Consider the following 18,311-nt stretch of genomic DNA (forward strand, 5'->3'; position numbering starts at 1 on the left):
CAAAAAAAAAAAATGTGTTCTTGAGGAAAACCTAAAATGGTTTTCCCAAGAGACACTAGGGTGAAAGGAAGGAGTTTGGACATGTACAAACATAAAAAAGAAATAATAAATGGTTGAAAACTCCAACACACCAAGCTGTGAATGAGTTAAAATGCCTGACTGAAGGCATCAATGGGAGAAGAGGTCCTTGGTCCTATGAAGGTTTGATAGATGCCCCAGTGTGGGGGAATCGAGGGCGGGGAGGTGGGAGTGGGTGAGTGGGTGGAGAAACACCCTCATAGAAGCAGGGGGAGGGAAGATGGGAGAGAGGATTTGTGGGGGGGGGGGAGTAGAGGGAGGGAACCAGGAAAGGGGATAACATTCAAAATGTAAATAAAGACAATATCCAATAAAAAAATTAAGTTAAAAAAATATGCCTGACTGAAACCAGGCTGAAGATCATAAACTGTGAGCTTCGTTCTGGAGAATCACTCCGTGATCTGGTTGGCTTTCTGTTGCTAGGATAAGCACCATGACCAAAAGCAGCCTGGAGAAAGTGGTGACTCGAACAGGAATGAACGGCCCCCATAGACTCTGTGTTTGAATGACTGGCACTATTAGGAGGTGTGGCCTTGGTGGAGGAAGCATGTCACTATGGGGGCGGGGGGTGGACTTTGAGGTCATATATGCTCAAGTCTGGCCAGTGTGACAGTCTTCTTTTGTTGCCTGCAGATCAAGATGTAGAACTCTCTGCTCCTTCTCTGCCTCTTCTCCTGCACGCGGCCGTGCTTCCTGTCATGACAATAATGAATTAAACCTCTGAAACTGTAAGCCAGCTCCAATGAAATGTTTTCCTTTGTAAGAGTTGCTGTGGTCATAGTGTCTCTTCACAACAACAGAAACCATAACTAATTAGGGAGAAAAGGGTATATTCGATCTTATAACTTCCAGGTCACATCCATCCCTGAGGGAAAACATGCAGGAACCTGGAAGCAGGCACTAAAGAAACCGTGGAAGACTGCTGCTTAGTGGCTTGCTCTCCAGGCTCAGGCTCAGCGACCTTATGTGTACTTCCAGGACTGTCGGCCCAGGGACAGAATCATTCACTGTTAACTGAGCCCTACACACCAACTGTTGATCAAAGAAATGCCCACCATAAACTTACCTAAAGGCCAATCTAATGGAGGCAGATGACCCTAACCTGGATCAAATTGACAAAAAAAAAAAAAAAAGAAAGAAAATGTAACCAGCATGCGCGCACATACACACAGAGAGAGAGAGAGAGACAGAGAGACAGAGAGAGAGAGAGAGAGAGACGACAGACAGAAACAGAGAGAGGCACACAGACAGACAGACAGACAGACAGACAGAAACAGAGAGAGACAGAGAGAGAGAGAGAGAGAGATTGAGGGAGAATAACAACACGGAATGAGACAAGATGGATCAGAAAAAGTAGAGCGTACAGACTGTCAATCATATGTCAGTGTTAGGGAAACACATGAAAACTGCTAATGCAGATTTTTCCCCTCAATAAATATAAATAAATAAATAAATAACTTACAAATCAAATAGAAAGTTCCCAAACTGTGCAAGCAGTCTGAAAATTGGCAGCTTGGAACAACAGATCAACAGCCTTAGCTAACACATCAAAGCCCCTGATTGCACCATTTCAGAATATAAAACAAACAAACAAACAAAACAAAACAAAACAAAAATCAGCAGAGTTGATTGAACTATCTCAGTAAAAATGTAATGCCCACCCGTGTAACAGGTAATGTTCGAGCCAGGCCTAGGACGCTGGGGCCTCCCTGGATCCTCCAATGAAGAAGAGGCAAGCTTGGAGGACTTGGGTACCCATCATCACATGCAGGCTTGATTCAGCGTGATCAGCCAAGCCTACACAGTTCTGCCTGCATTCTCCCCAAGACTTGTTTTCCTCTCCCTATGCAGACTTAATCAATGCTACGTTAGCTCTTACATTAGGTTCAGCATTAGCTATAACCATAAGACAATATTTTAAAGTATGTGTGATACAGTGTTGTTTCCACTATCATGGAACCAGCGTTACATTTTAATTGGAAAAGAAGGTCATAATTACGTACATACCATTGAATTTTGGCAATGGAGAGAAACATTTGAAAAAATCATGATCAACCATTTCTGTATGCTATGACAGTTATTAGGAATCAGTAAAAAGTAAAAAGTAGCCTATCGGCTTAGCATTTGGGAGGCTGAATTCAAGGCCAGCCTAGGCTTCATAATGAGTTCAAGGCAAGTCTGAGCTAGATAGAAAAACCCTGTCTCAAAACAAATTAAATTAAATTAATAAGTACCTAGATGAAATTTTATTCATTTAAAAATATGCATTTAAATTCTAAAAGAGCCACACAACCAACAACATCATCAACTAAATTTATTATGTTTATGTTAGGATAAGCCTGCGGCACTGACTGCAGGAGTTGGTGTTCTGTAATCATTGCTTTCTCATTTTAGAAGTTCTTTTAAAACTTCATTATTTAGGTTATTTTTTGCTATGTATTTCCAAGTTGTTTATATTAAAAATAAAATTATATATATACATATATATCAGTATATATACATGTATATCACATATATCATATATATAACATGTAGAAATTATGAATATATGCATTTGGTTATATTTGAGAAATAATCTTTAGAACTGTAATTCTATTATATATTCTATCTCAGTAGCAGAAAATGTAGCACTAACTAAATAATAGCAGTCAAACGATAAAGAGCTCAGTCCACATGGCTCTTAAGGAGAGAAGATGCATGCAAGTTGCCTGAGGCCACGGGTGTGACAAATTACAGATAAGTGCATACTTACTTTCTGAATTTTTGTGTCTAGCAACGTTCCAGGTATGGGGGAGCAAAGATGAATAGACTGTGTCTCACCATCCCTAGGGGTAGAGGAAAATGAAGCAGGAGGTTGGGGAGACAGGTAAACAAATTACAGCTGTATGATGTAACATCTGTAATTACAGGGGTATGCAGGATCTCATGGGATAGCTGTTAAATGGATGGCAGATTTTATTGAGAGAGGCCAAAGAAAAGGAGGAAACTTCAACCTGAATTTTTGTTTTTATTTTTATATTTTGTAATTGAAAAAAAAATACAATGTTTTTTTTTCCCAGATCCTTCCCACAATGATCTGGAAATTCAACATTACTCAGAGTAATATGGTATAAAGCTTTGCAGAAGTGAAGTAAGAATTGACTCCTATATGCCTCTTCTGTAGTCCTTTGAAAGCAGTCTAAAATGGGAAATGAAAAACTAAAATTGATAAACAAAATTGATAAATACATGGTCTGGATTCTGGACCTCAGTTTCTGCAATTGTAAGAATCACTATCAATTACAATCACGTTACTCACTCCATCAAGTGGTTACAAATACACAATTAAGCAATATATGGGAAAACATTGTGAAAACACAAAGCTAGTCTATACATTTGTCAAGACCATGACATTTCTACATTGAGTTACCTATAGCCAACATTAATTACCACTATGCATTAAAAGAACAGACCAGAAATAAGCGGCTCCTCAGAATTCCATACTATATTTCTTTTCGACCTTTGTTCTGTCTTTGATTTCCTAACGTCTTTGAAGAAAAAGCCTGGGCACGCTTTGTTACCCTAGACATGCAGAAGGATGAAGAAGGCGAAGGAGCCAAGAAGCTAAAGACAAATCAGAACGTGAACTCCCGAGTGTGCCTCCAATTCACATTCCTTCCTACACAAAGTACACAGGGCACAGAAAGGAATGAGAGAGAGTGAATAATTCTAACATTCTAGTAGCTACCCAGTACAGGTAAGGACACATTGTATCTACGTGATCAGCAGTAAAACTCATCTTTCCCAATAGTCCACGGAGTCCATGTTTCTAAAGCTCTATGCAGAAGAAATCCCTACCTGCCTGTACCTTTCTCTTCCTGTCCTCCCAGCTTATCAAAGGCCACTGTCTTAGGGACTTACTCTCCAGCTCTGTTTCCACAATGTAGTGCATGTAGAGGTGGTTATAAGGCCCTGACTACCTCTCTCTCAGCTTCTTTCAGGAATTGTCCCATCACAAGCACCCACCATGGTGCGGTGTCTTTACCAGAGGTCCAAACAGATGGGGCTGCATGGTCTTGTACTGAAACTTCCCAACTGTTACACAAAGGAAATCTTTTCTCTTTATAAGTTAGTTATGTTAGGTTATCATAATAACGTAAAGCTAACAAGTAGTGAGGCCATTTCTGACTATCTAAATGTGGAAAACCCCTTGGAAGTGGTTGTGGGAGGAATTTGTAAACAGTGATGGAGCTTACCGTAAACAGGAGAGTCCAAGAAAGTAAGCGTCTCTTCTGTGACATGGCTATTATTGGCTTCTTTTAGTCACATTTACTAAAGGGATCCAAAAGGAAGGGAAGTTAAAAGATTTGAAAACTTCTCAAATGCACACTTAAAGACACAACTAAAGAAGGTAAAAACAGATGAGCACTCATGAAAAGAAACAAAGAAAAAACAGAACCTAGTATGTTAGCTATTTTTTTGTTGTTGCTGCTATGGTAAAAACACCATGACCAAAGTGTCTTATAAAAGGAAGCGCTTATTTTGGCTTACAGTGCCAGAGAGAAAGCTTGTAGTGGTAGAGGAAGCATGGCAACAGGTAACCAAATCAGGAAGCCGAGAGGTCGCAGCTCTGTTCACACACAGAAAGCAGAGAGAGTACAGTGGATAGAGGGTGAAGCACAGACTCTGAACGCCAGCCTTCAGTCACACACCTATTGCTCTCAAAGCTTTCCAAACACCTCCAAACAGTGCCACCAGCTGGGGACCAAGTGCTCACATAATTGAGCCTATGGAGGGACATTGCTCATTCAAACCCTCTAGCTGCAACACCACTGCGGTTAGTTAGTTGCTATTCTGTTGCTGTGAAGAGACACCATGGCTAAGACAACTCTTATGCAAGAAAGCATTTACAGGGGGCTGGCTCACAGTTTCAGAGGCCTAGTCCATTATCATCATGGCAGGGAGCATGGTGGCACACGTGGTGCTGGAGTAGTAACTAAAAGCTACATCCTGACTTACAGACAAAGAGAGCATGACACTGAACCACACTTGGGCTTTTGAAACCTCAAAGCCCACCCCCAATGACACATATCCTCCGACAAGGCCACACCTCCTAATCTTTCTAACCCTTTCCAATAGTACCACTCACCCGTGACTAAGCATTCAAATATATGAGCCTGTGAGGGACATTCTTATTCAAACCACCACAATCACCCACTTATCACAGGTTCAAGTGTGACACTGGGGCCAAAGAGATGGCTCAGTGGTTAAAAACATTGGTTTTTCTTCCAGGTGACTTAGGTCGTATGCCCAGACTCCACATAGCAGCCCATTACCATCTGTTACCCCAGGCTCAGGAGATCTTATTCTTTTATAAGAATGCTTCAAGCATGCATGTGATAAGAGACATACAAGCAGACAAAATACCCACACACACACAAAAAAAACAAGTTTTTAAAGTGTAGCATTATTGATTTGTTCCAAAGACTTTTGTGTTACCCTTTTTGTCACTGTGATAAGGTACATGATAGAAACACTTAATAGAAGGAGGACTTATTATGGCTCACAGTTTTGAAGGATACAAGCCCATCATAGTGGGGAGAACAAGGCATCTCAATCCATAGCAGCAGTAGCTTGCCACACAGCTTGGCAGATGAGGAATATGGTGGCTTAAATATGCTTGGCCCATGGCAAGTGGCACTAGTAGGAGGTATGGCCTTGTTGGAATAGGTGTAGCCTTGTTGGAGGAAGTGTCTCACTATGTAGGCAATCTTTGAGGTCTCCTAGTGCTCAATCTCTGCCCAATGTGGAGCAGAGCCTCCCCCTGACCTCTTGGCTGCCTGGACAAGACAGTCTCCACCTGGCTGCCTTTGGATAGAGATGAAGAACTCTGGCTCCTCCAACACCATGCCTGCCTGCACACTGCCATGCTTCCCACCATAATGATAATGGACTGAACCTCTGAAACTGTAAGCCAGCCCCAATGAAAAGTTTGCCTTTAAAAGAGGTTAGGAAAATAGAGGTGGCAACCATATCCAGTATCCTGAGGGTAGAAACTGAAGGCAATGTGAAAAATATACCCAAGAAAAGGACTATGTCGGCTCCATCAGGGAGCAAATATCCCTCTACAGATTGACCCACATGTCAACATGCCTTAGTCACGGTGTCTCTTCACTGCCATGAAACCCTAACTAAGACAAAGAACAAAGATCTCAGGCCAGAAGCAGGGCTACACCGTAACTTTCAAAGACCTACTTCCTGTGACCCATCTCCAACAGCCATTCATTCTTTCTACCCAGAATGGCGCCACCAACTGAGAACCAAGTGTGCAAACACCGGAGCCTATGGAAGCCATTTCACATTCAAACCACAGTCCGGAGCAGAATCAGTTCACCAAGGAGAGCTCACGAGTACCCTGTTCATCTAGGACTGCTTCAATATTCACCTGCCAATGCGCAGGCCACAGCTGTTACAATGCAGGAAGAGCCACATAGTTTTCCCAGTGGGAGTAGACTTGGGCATTGCCCACACCACACTCTACTTTTGGAGGTTTGTGAAAGGCAAGAGTTATGAGGTCGCGGTAGCCTCTATAATGAGTCATAAGAGCATCCAGAACCTAAGTTGCTAAGTTTGCCAAACTGTCTTTTTCGTTTTTTCAAAAATAAAAAAAGTTTGGGAGCCCGGCCATGTGATACAGGCTTAAAGTATCTGCACTTTTCCCATAGACTGATGCCTACTGGACCCACAAGAATGAAGCTATGTAGTTGAAGCTTCAATAGAAAGGCTGGGGAGGTAGAGGTGTGGCTGGCACATCCAGTGTCCTGAGAATAGGAACTGAAGTCAGTGTGGAAAATATATCCAAGGAAATAACTGTGTCGGCTCCATCTGGGAGCAAGTATCATTCCACAGATTGACCCACATGTCAGACAAGTAGCTTGAAATTTAATATTTTGCCTGTTGAGTTTCACAACTTCTTGATCCATCTATTTAATTTCCCTATTCCTCCTTTTTGGAATGAGCTAACTACCCTGTGCATATTTCCCGTGGTATCCTGGGAGTATACTCCTTGAAATTTGGACTTCTTTGTGGGCTCAAAGATGAATTTTTCTAGTCTTGGAGTCACTAACCTTGGGCCTTTGAGCAAATCTTAAGCAATTAAGATCTTGAATTCTTAGTGTCACCAACTGGTTGAGATTGACTCTGCTCTACTTAGCTAGAAAACATGAACATACAAAATAGTCCAGTTAGTTTTAAAAGCCCTGAACTGTGAGTGCTAATGACACTCAAGGACTTTTCAGTACATCTCCAAGGGCTTGTGCCAGAGGTGCTCTGATTTTATGGTATTAAGTCTCTGCACTCTGGAACTGGAAGCTTTCAGAGCTCTGTGCTGCATCAGTGCCCTCAGAGATCGGAGCTCAGTTTCTAACTACTCTCTCTGACTTCTTGGAAGCCAGAACTAGTAATTATTAGTGGATCTCTGAAATTATTCTAGTGACAAGGGTTTGCAGCTCTTTCCCAGCCTTGTCTCTGAGGTCTTAATTACTTAGGAATGTAGCCAGATTTTTGGCTACTTTGTGGGTTCTTTTCTCTTCCACCCTTTTCTTCCACCCTTTTAACCCCCTAATACTAGGTAGGAGGTGGGGGAAAGGACAGAGGGGAAAGGGGGTGACATTATCATTAGATTAGTTCCTGCTGATAAGGGGCCTCAAGTTCCTTGGGGAAAATTTGATTTTCACCGTCAGGATATCTAATTTCTTCTTCTATTTAAACAAACCACAACCCACAGCAATCAACAGCAACTGACCAACAACCAACAATGCACCAACAGCAAGACCACCACCTCTTGGGGCCCTAGATTGAAATACCCTCTGAAGAGTCCCCAGAAGATCTGTCACACATTCCCCAGAACTCTCTGTAGGTAGCAAGATCACACCCCTGATTGAAAACGAAGTAAATCATAGTCAGCTATCTGAAGTAACCCCATCTTCCACACGTGGGATTAAAGCAAAAATTAGAAAACTTATAATATTTCTGTGTTTTTAAAAGAAACCAACATTCTCACCACACAGGAACTATTCACCAATCAATCCTCCAGACGCTGGTTGTCCTTCACGGATGGGCCTTGTCGTGGTCTGTTCTTTATGAAAGCTGCTCAGCCTGCTCTCCTTCTACTCAAAGACCCTCAGTAGACAACAAAGCCAGAGACGAGTTGGGGCCAATGTCATAAGTTAATGAGATGGATCAGAAGGTAAAGGCACTTGCCACCAAGCTTGATGGCCCAAGTTCAATCCCCAGAACATATACAGTGGAGAAAGAGAACCAGTCCCAACAAGTTGTCCTGTGGCATGTACAACCTCTACACACACACACACACACACACACACACTCCATATTGAATAAAATGTAAAAAAATAAGTTTTTTAAATTAAAAAAATAAAAGCACTAAGATGGGGTTTTATTGAGGCCTATGGTCAGGAGAAAATTGCAAACTTTGACCCATGTTATTGCATCCAATTAAAAACTTCTACATAATAAAGAAGACTATCCTCAAAAGCTGATTGACAAAGTTCTCAACAAACTCCAAATATTAAGCACCAAAACCACAAATCAATCAAAATAAACTTGAAAATCCTGACAAAGTCAACTTCAAACCAAAAGCAGGCCAAGAAAATAAAGATCATTTCACATTGATTAAGGGAACAATCAATCAAGAAAGTATAACTATTCTATATGTCTATGATGTACCAAGTGCTGGCACACCTAAGTTCATAAAACAAACCCTAGTGGATTTCAAGCATCAATTGACCTCAGCACAAAAATGGTGAATGATTTCAGTAATCTAATCAGTAGGCAGATCACCCAGATTAATAATAGTAATAGGAACAAATAAACATCAGAGCTATATGACAGTATAGACTAAATGAACATTATTAGAAACATGCCTAATATTCCATACAAACACCACAGAAAACAGTTTCTCAGATCTATTTTAGAGATTTCTCTAGACTAGAACATAACATTATTTTTAAAGTCTTCCTCAGCTATATAGGGGATCTAAAAAACAAAACAAAACAAAAAAACAAAAACAAAAACCTCAGGATCTTTCCTACATGACAAACATGATACTACTGCTAGAAATGAGATTCAGAAGGCAAAGCAAGTGGACATGGCAAGATTTATTCTTGAATGAGAGGGTGTGCTTGCAAAGGGGAACACACACCAAGATAACAAGTGCATTTGGTTTTTATTCTAACTCTGGTGATGGCGGTGTCTTTTCCCCACTGACTAGGGTCTGACCTCACAATTTTATCCAGTGGAGAGGACTAAAACATTTGCATAAAAGTCTTACAAAGTGGGGGAGTTGAAATTTTTAACTCCTTGTCCTAAACACAAGTTGTATAGTGTTTAATAGAAAAGACTTGTGTTTGGTATCTCTTATAATAGCTTCAATTAAAATATCTAGGAATGAACTTATCCAAAGAGGTAAATAACCACAATAATTAAAAATTTTAAATGCCCAGAAATAAACTAAACTACTAGAAGCTGGAAAAGCTTTGCATGGTGTGTGTGTGTGTGTGTGTGTGTGTGTGTGTGTGTGTGTGTGTGCACGTGTGTGTACAAGTACAAGATATAGAGGCCAAAGAGGCCAAGATGAGAGGCCTTGGTGTCATTACCCATCAGACACCATCCACTTTATTTCTGAGACATGGCCTCTCACTGGGACCTGAAGCTCGCTGACTAAGAGTATGCTGGGTGGTCAGTGAGTCCCAGGATCTTATGGTCTCCCTTCTCCAGCCCTGGGATTGCAGGCACCCGAAACCTACCTTCTAAGGTCTTAAAAACCAGGTCCATATGTTTAAGCAACAACCATTTCAGTATCTGTGCTGTCTCCACAGCCCTTCACAACAAAGTTTTATTCAGCTGCTAAGCATGAATTTATATCATTTTCAGGAAAATTAATGGAACTGGAGATCATCATGGTCAACAAATAATCTGGACTCAGACAAATATCACATTTTTTCTTATGTGAGGAATATATGCATGTATATCATGAATACATAAATATACACACATATATATGAAAGATATAAGAATAAAAGTGTGGAAGGGTGGTGGGAGGAGGGGGCTGAAGGAGGGTAGGGGAGAGAAAAACAAAGTAATGAGAGATTTAAAATTAAAATATCACATAGTACATAACATGAAGTGGGGATGGGGGCGGGGGGACTCTTTGAAAGCAGGAAGTGGACCTGTGAGAGGAGGGGACATAGGCTTGCAAAAATCATAGTAATTAGACATGAGCAAAGTCCAATAATACACATGCATGAAAATAGCCTAGCTATGCTAACTAAAAAAATAAATGAATAAGTAAATAACACCATGTAAACAAACTTGCCATCACAACTCACATTCGTGTCTACATTGTCTACATTAGTTGTTATCACAGATGTGGTAAATGTGTGGCATAGGTGTTTATTTCGATTCACAATTACAAAGGCTTTGGACCTTAGTTGGCTGTTTCTATTAAAATGAGCCCAAAATGGGGCGTATCACACGGTAGGCAAGAAGCAGACAGGATGTCTTTGGCAGCACGGTTCTTCCTCCCCACCCTCTTCCATTTTCTCTGGCTTCCCAGACTATTGGGATGGTGCTGCCCACATTCGGGGTGGCTCTTCCTTTTGGTTAATCGTCCTGAGAACATCCGTGAAGGGAGATCCAGAAGTATGCTTAAGCAATGCTAGCTGTACTCGTTCCCTGTCTGCTTCTGACCAAAAGCAACCAGGGGGAGGAAGAGGTTATTTCAACTTACACCTCCTGGGCCACAGTCAGTCCTCCACAAAGGGCAGTCAGGACAGGAATTCAAGGCAGGAACCTTGAGGCAGAAGAGAAACAGAGGCCACTTACTGGCTTGCTCTCCATGGTGTACTCTACCTCTTTTCTTATAGCATCTAAGCCTGTCTGCCTAGGTCTGGCACATCTGATGTAGGTGAGAACCCCTCCCATATCATCACACAAGAAAAATGTCTTCACAGATTTGCCTGTCTGTGATGGAGGTGAGAACCCCTCCCATGTCATCACACAAGAAAAATGTCTTCACAGATTTGCCTGTCGACTATGCTGATGGAGGTGTTTTCTTGGTCGAGGTTTTGTTTCCAGACTCTAGCTTGTGTGTGTCAAATTAACAAAAAACTAACTAGCACATTTCTCAATCTAAGCTAACAATATTGGCCATTATCCTTTGCTATGTCTGCAATGGCACTAACATAAGGGAAATTATATGTTTGTTGACAACATTCTCATTTAATCAAGTGAAGAGTAACTTTTCCCCCACTTTGGGATGTCACCTAGATATTCATCACCAGGAAACATCAGATCTGTGACAGGGTCACACGTAGTATGAGTGTGAGCTTTTCATCCCTACATCAGGACAGGGATGGATGCATTTGTAGCCGCATTCACAGGGATCCCAGGAATGAGAGGGAGCATTTGATGGGACGTTGCCACAGTTGCCTCGGGCAATGAAGAACAGACCGACATTGTCATATCCTTTCCTTATATTTATTCTTTATGCATTACTTGACTTTGTATTAACCTTTTCAATTGTGTATATTAGAGGTTATATTATCTATGAAAATAATTTCAGGACATTTTTATTATAAATAGGAATGTGAGGTAGGTGGAATTACAGCCTTGTCCTAGAAGCAATTCTGTCTCAAGCTTCCTTCTGTTGGCCATTTTGACAGCAGGTGTTGCTAGAATGTAGGTGCTCCTCAAAAGACCTACTGGGCTTACATCCTCTACCTTGATATCTTGCCAAATATGCATAAGTACATAACTAGATAAATTTGCAAATAACCACTTTTACTATTTTAAATTTGATTTTATTGGTGCTCTCACTGAATTGGAGAAAATGTAACTTTATATGGTACCCACATGGCCCTAGTCACTCAACCAGTTGAGTGACATCTTATAAGACCTAGTGTCTAAACACAAGAAAGATCCTGCAACCTTGACATATCCTGTAGAGCCAGATTTTGCATTCTGAGAAAAGGATACAGGAAACATTGGGTTTTGGAAAAGAAAATATTCAATGTTCAGGTTAGTATAGAGTATATCCCAGCAGAAAGCCAAGGATAAAGACTTTGTAGCCAGATAACCTGAGTTCATAATCTTAGCTGAGACCATCATTGGGCCCCTTAGCTCAACAATGAGGATTTCAGTCGTCTAATGAAAAGGATTGTCCTCTGTCAAACAGCTAGAGAACAAGGCAATACATCTTAGCTACTATAATACTGCTTCCTGCAAAATGTCCTACCTCTGACTCTATAGTGAGCCTCTTAGGCACGTATAACACTGAAACACTGCTTTTATCAGTATGTATGTTTCCGATATGTCAGGTACATGGTATTATCCCCATTTGAGTCATCAAATATAGATCAAATTAAGGGGAAAGGCATTGAAAGAGAACAAAGACATCAGAAAGCTTCCTCTGACAGGCACAAACTAAGACAATAGGAGTTACATGAACACTGAAGAGTTTAGACAGTACAATGCTTTGTTATATTTTATGAGCTCATGGTACTCAAAAAAGCTAATACAGTAGAACAATCGCTGACATATCAGGTTTGTCAGTCATATTATCAGTACTTGACAGTTTGCCAAACTGCCCTTGGCAATAGCCCTGGATTCACACAACAAAAAGAGGAAAAGTTAGAATGGCCACTTTCCATTTGACATTTAGAAGCCCCAGATTATCTTAATGAAAGATAAATAAAAGTGAAACCAGAGAAAAGAAATAGCCTGCCAAGACCGCCAGGTTCCTAACTGTGCTCTCACCACTGACATCCCTAAACAGCAAGGACCAGAATGTTCCTAGCACATTACAGAATTTGGCTTACTTTGGCCACGGTGCAGTACGTGAGTTTCCTGAGATTCCCATCAACTGGGAGGCCTGAAATGAGAGAACTAGGCTCTTTAATAGAAGCTGGAAGCTATAAACTGGACATTAAGAATCCAGCAAGGTTGGTTCCTTCTACGTGTTCGTCTCCCAGTTTCTGGCAGCTGTCAGGTAGCTACCCTGTGCATTCTTGGGCTTATAGATGCATCATTCCAATCTCTATACATTTTCTCATGATTATCTATTCCCTGTGTGCCTCTGTGTCTGCAAATAGCATTCTCCTTACTCCCTTGGTCTCCAGGGCCAAATTTTCTTCTTACAAAAACATCACTACATCGGATTTGAGCCCAACATAATGACCTCACTTCAGCCTGATTGTACATGCAAAGATTCTGTTCCCAACCCTTGATTCACAAGTAGCAAAGGTTAAGATTTCTTCTCATCAATTTAACTGTGGGCAGACGACGATAAATGTGTTAAAATATCTAAAAAGAATTAAGAGTGCATCAAGTTCTTCCCATTGTGAAATATCTTCATTTCCGAGATAAAGAAAGTAAGCAAGCATTTGGACTGGCTCTTAATTAGGGTATTTCTCTTCTAGTAGGATTTAGCTCAACTCTTCCCGCCCCCCAATTTGTTTTTATTTTTCAATTTATTTGTTATTATTTTATATGCATGGGTGTTTTGTTTTCATGGGCGTCTCTGCAATATATGTCTACCAGGTGCTCCTGGAGGTCATTAAAAAGCTTCCAACGCCCCGGCACTGGGGTTACAGATGGTTGTGAGCCACCATGTTGGGCTGGGAATTGAACCTAAGTCCTCTAGAAGAAGAAACGGTGTTCTTGACTTCTGAGCTGTCTATTCAGCCCTTTACTCAACTTTTATTTTGGTGGTTTTCTAGGTTTTAGAAGAGATTTTACATTTACTTTTTTTTTAATTAACTCTGTGTGTACAAGCTAGTTGAAAGAAGGTAAATTTATGCAGGCTTCTTAGCTGGCCACTGTTGTCAACGAAGCTGGAGAAAGAAAGAATGGAAAACACCTAGAAGTAATTAAACTACTACCAAAGGCATTCTGAGTGCAGAGAGCTTAAATAGATTGGAGTGGAGAATAAGAAATAGGCTGCTTGGGCTGGTGAGATGGCTTAGTGGGTAAGAGCACCCAACTGCTCTTCCAAAGGTCCGAAGTTCAAACCCCAGCAACCACATGGTGGCTCACAACCACCCATAATGAGATCTGATGCCCTCTTCTAGAGTGTCTGAAGACAGCTACGGTGTACTTACATATAATAAATAAATAAATAAATAAATAAATAAATAAATAAATAAATCTTTTAAAAAAAGAAAGAAATAGGTTGCTTTAAAAAAAGGAGAGATAATATTTTTAATTATGTGCTACTGTACTTACAACACCAAAAATAAATGTCAGTGTGTCCCATTAGCATTTCTGATTGTAGGACTTCCACCACACATGTCTTCTACAAATAATGGGACATGGTGTGGAGCACGGGATGTTTGTGGTCCATGAACACGCTAAAGAAGAGTGCAGGTGCGACTGAGCGGCGTAAGTTGAATTATACTTAGTGAAAAAAAGTATTCAAAGCCACACATGCCTATGGCTACCATATCTGACAATGTAGTACTAAGAGAGCAGTTTTGAAAGAAAAAAAATTTGGTTAAAAAAAAAATCAAGACATTTGTGTGGGAGACACATATCTGTATACACACGCACATGCACACGCAATGAAAAAAACTCATACATAAAGCATATATAGACAACACTTAACATTCTAGGTGTTTGACACTGAAGGTTTTTTGTTTTTATTTTGTTTTTCCTTTCCAGTTTACATACTAATTTCTGCTGTTGCATTTGAATGCGGAACATTTAAGTTGGATCAGGTTCGTGGATTGATGGCTTTGTTTCAAAGACTCCAGGGGGGCCTTATTCTATGCAAGTATTTAAAAAATGAGATGCGTTTGTTGTATGAAAGCTTGGACCCAGATACCCTAGTTTTGTTGCATCTTAAAAGCAAGAAGGGGATTCAGTTTAGGGCTGTTACCAGTCACAAACAGAAAATAAAAATACCCCTAAATGGCTACCTACTTTCCCTGTTTTAGTAAATTAGACAATTAGAAAGAAAAACTCACTCAAAGAGAGAGACTGAGGTTTGTCCTTCCATTTGCTGTTTGTTTGTTTGTTTGTTTGTTTACATCATGGGTCAAATACAGACTATGGGAGTGATTTCCACCTCTTTAGAATGGTGTTGTTGGTACCCATTTGATTTCTTTTTTGTTTTTTTGTTTTTTGTTTTTTGTTTTTTGGTTTTTGGTTTTTGGTTTTTTGGTTTTTTGGTTTTTTGAGACAGGGTTTCTCTGTATAGCTCTGGCTGTCCTGGAACTCACTTTGTAGACCAGGCTGGCCTCCAACTCAGAAATCTGCCTGCCTCTGCCTTCCGAGTGCTGGGATTAAAGTCGTGCGCCACCACTGCCCGGCTCCCATTTGATTTGGCTGTGATTGCTTCTCACTACACTGGCAGAGTTGTGTTGGCCACGGGGACTAAAACATTTGCAGGTTGAAACTTCACAGAGAAAGGTTGCAACCCCTTTATATTGCTAGATACTAAAAACACTGTAAAACACCAACACCCAGCACAAAGTTTGCAGCTACAAATATGCCATACATTTCCCAGCGTCACTATTTATTTGACAGTTATGTGAGCTCAGTTATCAAAGAAGAAAAGCTTAGCATTGCTGCCTATTGTTAAAGGCCTAGTCAAGTCATTTCTTATTAAAAAGTTCTAGTGATCATAAGAATGGGATTCAAAAATCAGTACTATTGGAGATTAGAATCTTGGAAGCGATAGAAAAAAGTGCTGAATCGCTTAACAGTCATTACATGACTTAAAATGAGGAACGAAAATTGTATTATTTTCTATGACTTTTTAATGTGTTAGACTGAAATGTGGTTCTTCTCATTTCTCCTCTCCTTTTCCCAAGACAGCAATGTGTATGAGGTGACCACAGGTCACTTAGACACTTAGACACCTGACCTTCCTCAGAGGTCTCCATGTTTCCTCGGTATTTAGGTCCCAGGGAGCAGATCTTTCAGACCCTGCATCTATACTGTTTCCTGTCTTCCTGCTCTCGTGCTTTGGTCTGTGCGAACACAGTCTCACCTCACACAGGGCCTCCTGAGCCAGCTCCAACAGATCAATGCCTCAGTTGAACTGTCTGCCTGGCTTTCCATCAGATCAACATTGATTCCAGGCTTTGCCGCAAAAGTGCCAGCCTTGGTCTGTCCCAGTCCATCTGACCTCATCACTTTCCCCCTGAGGGCACAAATGTCCAGTCTCTAAGCCACAGGGACATCTACGTAATATGTTGGCTATTTCCTTTTTTATTAAATCTGCTTTCCCATTACTATTTCTGGGTTAACTCATCTCAGCACATTAAAACAGGAATGGCCTGCTGATCCTTTCTCCCCTGTGAGATAAATTAGTGAGGGTATCCACCTGACTATCTCAAGTATTTTTAATAGTATCTATTATGTTGGATGTTATCTTAGCAAGATATGAACCGAAATATATTAACAGTTCCTTAAATCTTATGTTTGCTCTCAGGATTTCTGAAATTAAACATTTCCCAGAACAGGATTCATTTTTAGGTGGCTGAAGCATTCTCTAACATCTCCTTTGAATATCCTTCAATTTCTGTTTTCATACCAAGTATAAAAGAACTTCAAAATGTGCTTTTAAGTAAAAAGAGAAGGCAAGAATACTTATGGTATTCATCGTTCTTATTTTTAAGATAAATATACTTTTGCCAAATGGGGAGTAATCCTACAACCTACATGAGCTTTGTCTAAGAAGTATTTTACCACCCTAACACAGTGGTTCTCAGTCTTCCTGATGCTGAAACCCTTTAATTCCTCATGTTGTAGTGACTCCCAACCATAAAATTATTTTTGTTGCTACTTTTATAACTGTAATTTTGCTACTTTTAAGAATTGTAATATAAAGATCTGTGTTTTCCAATAGTCTTAGGAGACCCCTGTGAAAGGCTCTTTCATCCCCTAAAGGAGTCGAGACCCATAGGTTGAGAACCTCTGCCTTTCTACAGTTTGAATGTGAAATGCTTATGCAGGCTTATGTATCAGGGGCTCAGTTTGCCAATTGGGTTGTGCCTAAATATTTAACCTAATCAAGAAAATATTCTTTCAATGCATTTACAGTAAGAGGGCATCACTGGGAGGCGTTGGAGAGGAGGAGAGGGCGTCCTGTAAGAGGAAGTTAGTCTCTGGGGACCTGGGCTTGGAAAAATATATCTGTGCCTTGACTCTTTTTCCTGTCTGTTGTGAAGTGCAGAGTTCTGCTCATCAGCTGCTTCCTGCTGTGATGTCCAGCCTTGCCCCAGGCACAGCAGTAAAGCAAGGCAGTCATGGACTAAGGTGTCTGGGATTGTGAACTAAAGTAAATAACCCTCCCCTGAGAGTTGTTTTTTCTTTTTTGTTTTGTTTTGTTTGTTTTTTTAATGTCACAGGGGTGAATAGACTAACACCCAAAATTGATCCTGGGGAAATGGGATTCTCTCTATGGTTGTTCCTGACAACGTGGCTCAGAAGTCTTTGGGACTGAACCAGTCCCAAAGAGGGATGTGGGTTAGTTTGGAGATGAAACAAGAAAAACTCTAGAATGCTAAAAGCAAAGCTAGCTTAGCAGGCAGTGATGGTGGAACTCAGAACACAGATGCTCACAGGCATACTGAGAGTCTGACTGTCCTCAGAAGACCCTCACAGGCATGGAGATGGCCCGGCTGTCCCAGAAGAGCCTCAGAGGTGTGCAGACAGCAGACTGTCCTCAGAAGACAGTTACTTACAGGCATGCAGATGGTCTGATTGTCCTCACAAGACAGATGCTCACAGGCATGCAGAGGGTCCGACTGTCCTCGTGAGGCTCCCGGTAGAGATGAAGCAAGAACAACTTCTTGAACCCCGAGAGCACAACGGGCTCAGCAGCCAGTGACAGTGGAACTCAGAAGGTAGAAGAGCTGAGGGCCGGGCTAGGTATTTGACAAAAGGCCATTTGTCTTTCCGCTGGCAAAGACTTTGTGTGTATTTTGTTCAAAGAATAAAGGTTTCACACGTGGGGTTCTTAGGGCCAAGGAAGACACGGTTTCTAACGAGATTAGAGCCCTTAAAAGAAGCCACATCCCTTGAATGGAAACAAAAGGGGAGATGCCATGAGCACATATTGGGACCTGACTCAATGCCCCCAAGTCCTGGGTTCAGCCTTAAAAATCTTCCAACTCATTTCACAGACTTTGCTTTGAGAAGAGAGAGCCAAGTCTCCTTTTGTTACAGGG

General features: G+C 41.0%; 1 long non-coding RNA gene across 1 annotated transcript; it reads right to left on the reverse strand.

Moving 5' to 3' along the window:
* Positions 1 to 343: 343 nt before the first annotated feature.
* LOC147002072 (uncharacterized) lies at positions 344 to 17,964 on the reverse strand. Its single transcript, XR_015048986.1, has 4 exons — positions 17,826 to 17,964; positions 4,314 to 4,389; positions 2,831 to 2,903; positions 344 to 771 (listed from the first exon to the last, which is right to left on the reverse strand). It is a non-coding gene; the product is annotated as an uncharacterized LOC147002072 (long non-coding RNA).
* Positions 17,965 to 18,311: the final 347 nt, after the last annotated feature.

This window comes from Mus caroli, unplaced genomic scaffold, assembly GCF_978045245.1.
Source record: "Mus caroli unplaced genomic scaffold, Mus_caroli_1 scaffold_11, whole genome shotgun sequence".
Taxonomy (NCBI): domain Eukaryota; kingdom Metazoa; phylum Chordata; class Mammalia; order Rodentia; family Muridae; genus Mus; species Mus caroli.